The sequence below is a fragment of the Pinus tabuliformis genome, chromosome X (genome assembly GCF_031772625.1).
Source record: "Pinus tabuliformis cultivar Carrire ecotype Pingquan chromosome X, CPIR1, whole genome shotgun sequence".
NCBI classification, from domain to species: domain Eukaryota; kingdom Viridiplantae; phylum Streptophyta; class Pinopsida; order Pinales; family Pinaceae; genus Pinus; species Pinus tabuliformis.
Genome location: NC_142308.1, coordinates 1,293,558,980 through 1,293,566,193, shown reverse-complemented (window position 1 = coordinate 1,293,566,193; position 7,214 = coordinate 1,293,558,980).

Genomic DNA, 7,214 nt, shown 5'->3' with positions numbered 1-7,214 from the left:
TCGTATTCTTGGGATGAAGACACCAGAGGAAGCTTTCTTCGGGAAGAGACCAAATGTGGGTCACTTCAGGATCTTTGGCTCATCGATATATTGCCATGTGACCAAAGATGCCCGGAAGAAACTTGAGCTGACAGCTAAGTTGGGAATACTTGTGGGGTACACTAATACACCTCACAACTATCGGGTGTACTTGCCTACCAATAGGAGGACAGTGGTTTGCAAAGATCTCAAGTTTGATAAGCAGAAGGCCATGCAAGTTTCCCTCGAGAGGGAGCTCCAACTATAGGCTGTGGAGGAACTTTTGGTTCTGTTGATGCCTCGAAAATCGCTGCAACAACATTGGGGGATAATCACCCGGTCCGGACCTTAAAAGCAGCTCCTTTTCCGTTTGGTGTGGTGACTCCGACTGTTCATCTAGGTCCAGTTACCTTCTCCCTATTGCTATTGGTTTATAATGTATCCTTAACTACCAATAGACAGGGACATCAGATCATTTCTTCTTGCTGATCAGGCAAGAGAATGACCCTTAAGCTGATTTGGGTTCAGCCAAGCCACAACTAAAGTTTTGCCTCTTTGAGGAGAGGACTTAAAAGAATGCAAAATTACTCTAAATGCAAACTTATTCTATGATGCAAACAAAAGAAACTAATCTTAATCCTATCTTAATTAGGTAGATATAGATCTAACCCAACTAAGAGCAAGATAATTAAAATATTGGGATTTAAACATGCTTTGCTTATAATGAATATCATGTTAATGAAGTAATTCAATTAACTGATATTGTGGATATCAAAACAAGTCCTATTGAGACCTTTTAACTGAAATAATAAATCAATAACATTCAGGAAATAGTTCACAAAAATGATATTAATTATTAAATCAATAAATCTAATAATTAAACAGTAATATGTGGAAATAGTTCACAACACATTACTATTCAATAAATCAGTTTTATAAGACAGATTTATGAGTAAGTAGTTACTCAAAAATGAGAAATTAATCCATAAAAACAGAGATACATAATAACAAGATTGAGACAAATTACTTATTTTAACAATAGTGCAAAAATATGAACAAAATGACACATTCTTGTTACCATAAAAATAAAATTGATATTTGAAATAGTAGTATTAGAAATACCAATTTATTGCATCCATTTCTCTGTCCTTGGTCTCCAACAGCCCTTTACATTGCTTGAACTTCTACTTTCAAAGCTAAAGCCACAATAGTGCAAACTTTGCCCTTCATGTATAATTCAAACTACAAAAGGAAAATCCTCAATAATCCCCAGATCTGAGATTTTTCACTCCTCTCTCCTACAACTCTAAATTCCAATTACAATAGTGCTTTCATGGAGTCTAAAATTGCAGAGGAGAGCAGCCCCTTTTACATTCTGCAATCTGTTATTTATAATATTTGTGAAGGAATTTTGGAGAGGAGAGTTTGTTGAAGAGAAATCTGCCAAATATAATTTTACTTGCTCCTAATTCTGATCTTCAATTGCTGGAGCATTCTCATTGCTTGAAATCCCTTTCTCCATATCTTTTCCACTGTTTTCTTGCAAAAGAAATCAAAATAAATTAAAATGCAATCAAAATATCATTTCTGGCAATTAAATCAAACCCAATCAAATTCTATTTAAATAAATAATTGAAAATAAAATATAAGCTCTGTATTGATGCTTGGAATGATTTGATTGGCAAAGGATATCATTGGCCAATGGATCTGCAATTAGAAGAGGCTTTGGATAAATGAAATTGAAGAAAATAACTCAGAAAATTGATTTTGTTTTTCAAAATTCGGAGCTTGATCTTCTGCTTGATTTTTGACCCAATAAATGAGTAAATCTGTTGGTGAAACCTCCTCCAAAATGTTCTCCTTGATTTTCTCTTTCCAATGAGCCGTCCTGGGCCTCATTTGGCCAAGTATAACTCATCTTATGAGCTTCCAAAGTTGATGAGTCAAATCTGGCATGAATCTGGAAATTCTGTTGCTGGGCTAAAAAATTGTAATTAAAAACTAATCCTAAATTAGTCTCTAATTAATTCTAATTTAATTGCTAATTATAAACTAAACTATTTATTAATTTAACTAACTAATATTTAATTAACTATTTATAAACAAATCTATTTCGATTAAAAACTAATCAATATTAATCTAAATGATAATTAAATTTAAATTAATCAAATTAATTAAATACTACATATTAATTTAAATAATATAATATATATTACATATTATTTTAAATAATATAATACATTACATATTAATATAAACTAATTAATATTACACATATAAACCAACCATATTACCATATCTAATATATATATAAAATACTATAACTTACCATATTACCATACGTATGAGTCCATGGAACAAGTCGTTTGAACCAACATATAAAACTTGTTTTTATTCGTTTTCACTTTTCGGCAATCGGGGGAATGGATAATGAGGTAAGCGAAATTCCCCGATGTAATATCGGCGTCGAGAAGGCTTATCGGGTATCGGAGCATGGAGGTGTATCGGGGGTTTTCAAATTTTGTCATATGAAAACTCCCGATGCGATATGTGAACTTTTTAATAATCGGCGATCGGGGATATGAAGTGTCGGGGCCTTTTAAAATGTGTCAAGTTAAAACTCCCGATGCGATACAAACTCCCGATTGCGAAATATGTTTTTATATATATATTTTTTTTATATATTAAATTTTAATTTAATTAAATTAATTATATATTAATTTAATTTAATTAAATTAAGATTTAATATCAATTTTTATTTTAGTTTTATTTTATGAGAGTTATTCTATAAACTACAGCCACTCTTAATAAAAGTAAAAATAAAAATAAACTACAGCCACTTCGAAAATTTTGGGTTTTCGAGATTAATAATTGATTTAGAAATTGGAGTAAACTTCTTTAATCTCGATACTTAATGATTTGGCCGAAAAATGAAAAATGAAAAAATGTTAGTAAAATTCTCTACGGGTTAATATTTAAAATGAATGCATTATTAAACTAATTTTATCTACAAAACGCAATATTGTACATTTTACGCATTTTTAACCCAGGCTAAATAAATGATGAGACTTCAAAGGAGTGCCATTTTCAAACCAGTTGACCAAATGAGGCGAAACAAGCGTCAATGGGAAGCTTGTAAAAAATCGATTCTAAGAAAACAATCAAAACAAGAATCCAAAGAAAACTAAAAATTAACAAAAGCGTAGGGCAATCAACTAAAATAAAAATCCAAAAAGGTGTTTAGCCAAATTTTTATAGAAAGGGTCCCCATTATTCGAAGTGGACGCATCAATAATGGGGGGTGTTGTGTTTTTACCATAACAGGTTCCTAAGGAGGAGGAGCCTCAGACTGATGCGGAGCAGCCGCATGCAGAGGTTCCGGGAGTAGATACATCCACTCAAGCAAAGTCTTCCAGAGAGGGATGGAAGCGCACAAGAGATGCTGACAGATTGTTGTCGAATGCGAGAGACAATGTGGGAGAACCATCTTCTCAGCGCAGATAGAGGAGGTCACCTGATAGGTACACTGGATACATGGCCCTTGTTGGGGAATGTGTTGAGACTGAGCCATCTTCCTTTGAGGAAGCAGTACAACAACTGATTTTGGTTGATGCTATGGTGGAGGAGTATGACTCCATAGTTCGGAACAATGTTTGGGATGTGGTTCCAAGACCGAAGAACAAGTCAGTTGTGAGTAACCATTGGCTTTACAAGGTAAAGCAAGCTGCTGATGGTAGTGTGGAGAAACATAAGGCAAGGATTGTTGCCCGTGGTTTCTCACAGGTCGAGGGGATCAACTATGATGAAACTTTTGCTCCTATAGCAAAGTACTCATCTATCAGATCAATGTTGGCACTATCAGCACAAATGGGTTGGAAGATCCATAAGATGGATGTGAAGACTACATTCCTCAATGGCAAGATTGAGGAAGAGGTGTGCATAGAGTAGCTGAAAGGTTTTGAGACCTTCGATCGTGAGTCACATGTGTGCTGACTCAAGAGAGCTTTGTACGAGCTGAAGTACGCACCTCGTGCTTGGTACACCAGGATCGACAACTACTTCACTGGGTTGGGCTTCACAAAGAGTGAAGCAGATGCGAACCTGTACCACATCATGGTGGAAGTTAAGCAGTTGATCATTGTTCTTTATGTTGATGATATGATATTGACAGGTGATGATCAATTGATCATGTCTTGCAAGGAGGACCTTGCAAGATAATTCGATATGAAAGACATGGGTCTCATGCACTACTTCCTTGGCATGGAAGTGTGGCAGAAGGATGGGGAGTTGTTTTTGTCTCAAGGCAAGTATGCCAATGAGATACTCAGGAGATTCCACATGGAGAAGTGCAAGCCCATGCAGACTCCTCTAGCAGGTAATTGGAGGAAGGAGGATGCTACCTCACGAGAATTAGTAGAAGCTACTGTGTATCAACAGCTTGTGGGTTCACTGATGTACTTAGTGAACACATGACCAGATTTGTGCTATGCAATGAACCAGCTGAGTCAAGCTATGGTTCAGCCTACTAAGCTGTTTTGGAAGGCAGCTAAGCATGTTTTGAGATACCTTAGAGGCACATCTCAGTGTGGATTATGGTATAGATGAACAGAGGGAGTGAAGCTACAGGGCTTCACAGATGCAGATTGGACAGGGAGTCCATCAGATCAGAAGAGCACATTAGGAGGAATTTTCAACCTTGGGTCAATTGCAGTTTCTTGGTACAGCAGGAAACAGAGGTCAGTTGCACTTAGCTTAGTAGAGGCTGAATACATGGCTGCAAGTCAGGCAGCGTGTGAGGCCATTTGGATGTGGAAAATTCTAGTTGGTTTGTTTGATCAGAGGATGGATCCAACTGTGATCTATTGTGATAATCAAAGTTGTATCAAACTCTCTAAGAATCCAGTATTTCATGACAGGTCCAAGTACATCGACATTCGGTATCATCACCTTAGAGACTGTGTGGCGAGGAGGATCATGTTTTGCAATATATTTCAACCGAGGAGCAAGATGTTGACATTTTGACTAAGGCATTGTCAAAGTGTAAATTCGAGTTCCATAGAGACAGGATCGGGGTGGCAAATAATCCCTTTCTTGTTGAGAGGGAGTGTTGAAATGTGTCAACAAGAATATTCCAATTTTAATTTGTCCTTGGATTAAAATTGAGAATTAAAATTCGAATTTAGTCTCACAAGTTGATTGAAAAATAATTAATTAATTCATCTTGAGTTAATTAGTTGTAGAAATTCAAACATGAAGTCTTTGTGAAGTCATGCAACAATTATCCCTTTGATTGAGGAAGTTATCCCTAAATTAAGGAGATAAGGATGAGTTGTATTTGAGTTGTAATTAGTTAGCTCAGTTAACTGAGTTAAGTCCAGTTAAATTAGTTCCAAATAGTTTCAGGAACTAATTGTGAGTTTAGTCAATTAATGCATGCATGCATGAAACTAGTGTACTTCAGATAACTGAATATTCTCTCACAAATAACTCATGCATGTCAATTCAGACAAAGGCCCAGTTGAGATTAAAGGCAAGGACAGTGTACTATCAATCGCTAGAATTTTCCTATAAGAAAATCTTTTGCATGCAAAAGGAATTCATTCCTTGAGATTTGCATAGTTTTACAGTGTGTGAGAGCAGTGTGTGAGATCAATGTCACACAAGGTTACAGCTGGAGCACCCAGGGAAAACTGAGCAAGGAAATAGGAGGCTTGGAGGACAGAGGAGAAGGCATATGTGTTGTCTATTCTGTTTATGAGCAGTAGTGAGGGATTGTACTGAGAGCTGGATAGCTGTGAGAGCTAAAGCTTTGTGTAATCTTGAGATATTTCCACTTGTATGATAATACAGATAGCAGGGTTTTTAGCTGAGGCTTTCCCCAGAGTATTCTTCTGTGTTTCATGTGTATTGATTCTTCTTCTCTGTTATATGTGTTCTGTTTGATCTTGCTCAAATCGATTAAGCTTCCACAAGTTTGATTGTAGAAGTAGATTAAGTATTTTGCTTTAGTACATTGCATAATCAGGTTAATCTACAGTGAGAATTTATACAATGTTGACTTTTGTCGTATCACTCTTTCCTTTTGGTTTTCTTTGCTTTACATTGTCTGCTGCCTAGAGTCTTGAATTTAGAGTGACATGTCTGATTTTGCTCTCTGAAATTTTTTATTTGTTCCTTGAAATCCTCGATCAACGTTGTTTAATTTTTGACAGTCGCGTCGATCAGTGCGATTTACTCTTAAACAGTCGTGTCGTACACCCTTGTGGCGCTTGTTGTCAGTTAAGCATTTGTGTCGATTCTTGTAGGTTAAGATCAAGGTTTCTCTTGAATCATTGCCAGTGTGTCCTGCCCTCATAAGCTCTGTCTCTTGGCTTGTTTGCCTGTATTCTCCCTGGCTAGAAAGCTTCGTTAGCTTGATTTGTTTGCTTGATTGGTTTGAGTTTTCCTTACTTGATTTTTTGAGATTTTGGATGGTTTGTGTCCCTAGGGCATCTAGGTCATCATCCATTCAGCTGTTTGTCTGCTCATCAAGTCAAGTTGTTGGTTAGTTGCCCTATGCATTTCGTGTTTTAGTCCTTGTATTGCTTTGTTTCAATTGAACAAGTAAAAGTTTTGTTTGCTCTTCTCTTGATTGAACGTCTCTTTTCGAGCATAGATCACATTGCTTGTTTTGTTTCGATTGAGTCTTTGCATGCTTGGTTTGAGAGGAGTTCTTCTTATCTTGCTTGGTATATGATTGATGCTAGTTGCTTGAAATTTTTTCATTGAAGTGTTTATTTGAAAGATTCATTTTATCATTCCATTGAAAAATACATCATTCTAGTTTGTTGAATCGATATGTTGCATTAAGTAGCATCATTGAAAACTAGAATTGCATCATCATAAGCATTTGAAAGGAAAGGAACTTCTTTTATTGTTGAAAGGACTAGTCGAAGTGCATTTGATATGAAGAATAGGAAGAGGAAAGAATTTTCATTATTTTGTTTTAAAAAGCGAAGTAGTGAAGAGTCATCTTGCTTTCAGTTGCTTGTTTGTTGCATTGATTGTTTTTCTCTACTCTCAATTAGTGTAAACATTCATTGAATTGAAAGGGTTTTGTCTCATATAACTGCATATAGGAGTTTTTCGAGTCACATCGATAAGGCCTAAAAACTGAGACATAATTTCAAGATAAACTTTAAAATGTATTCAATTAA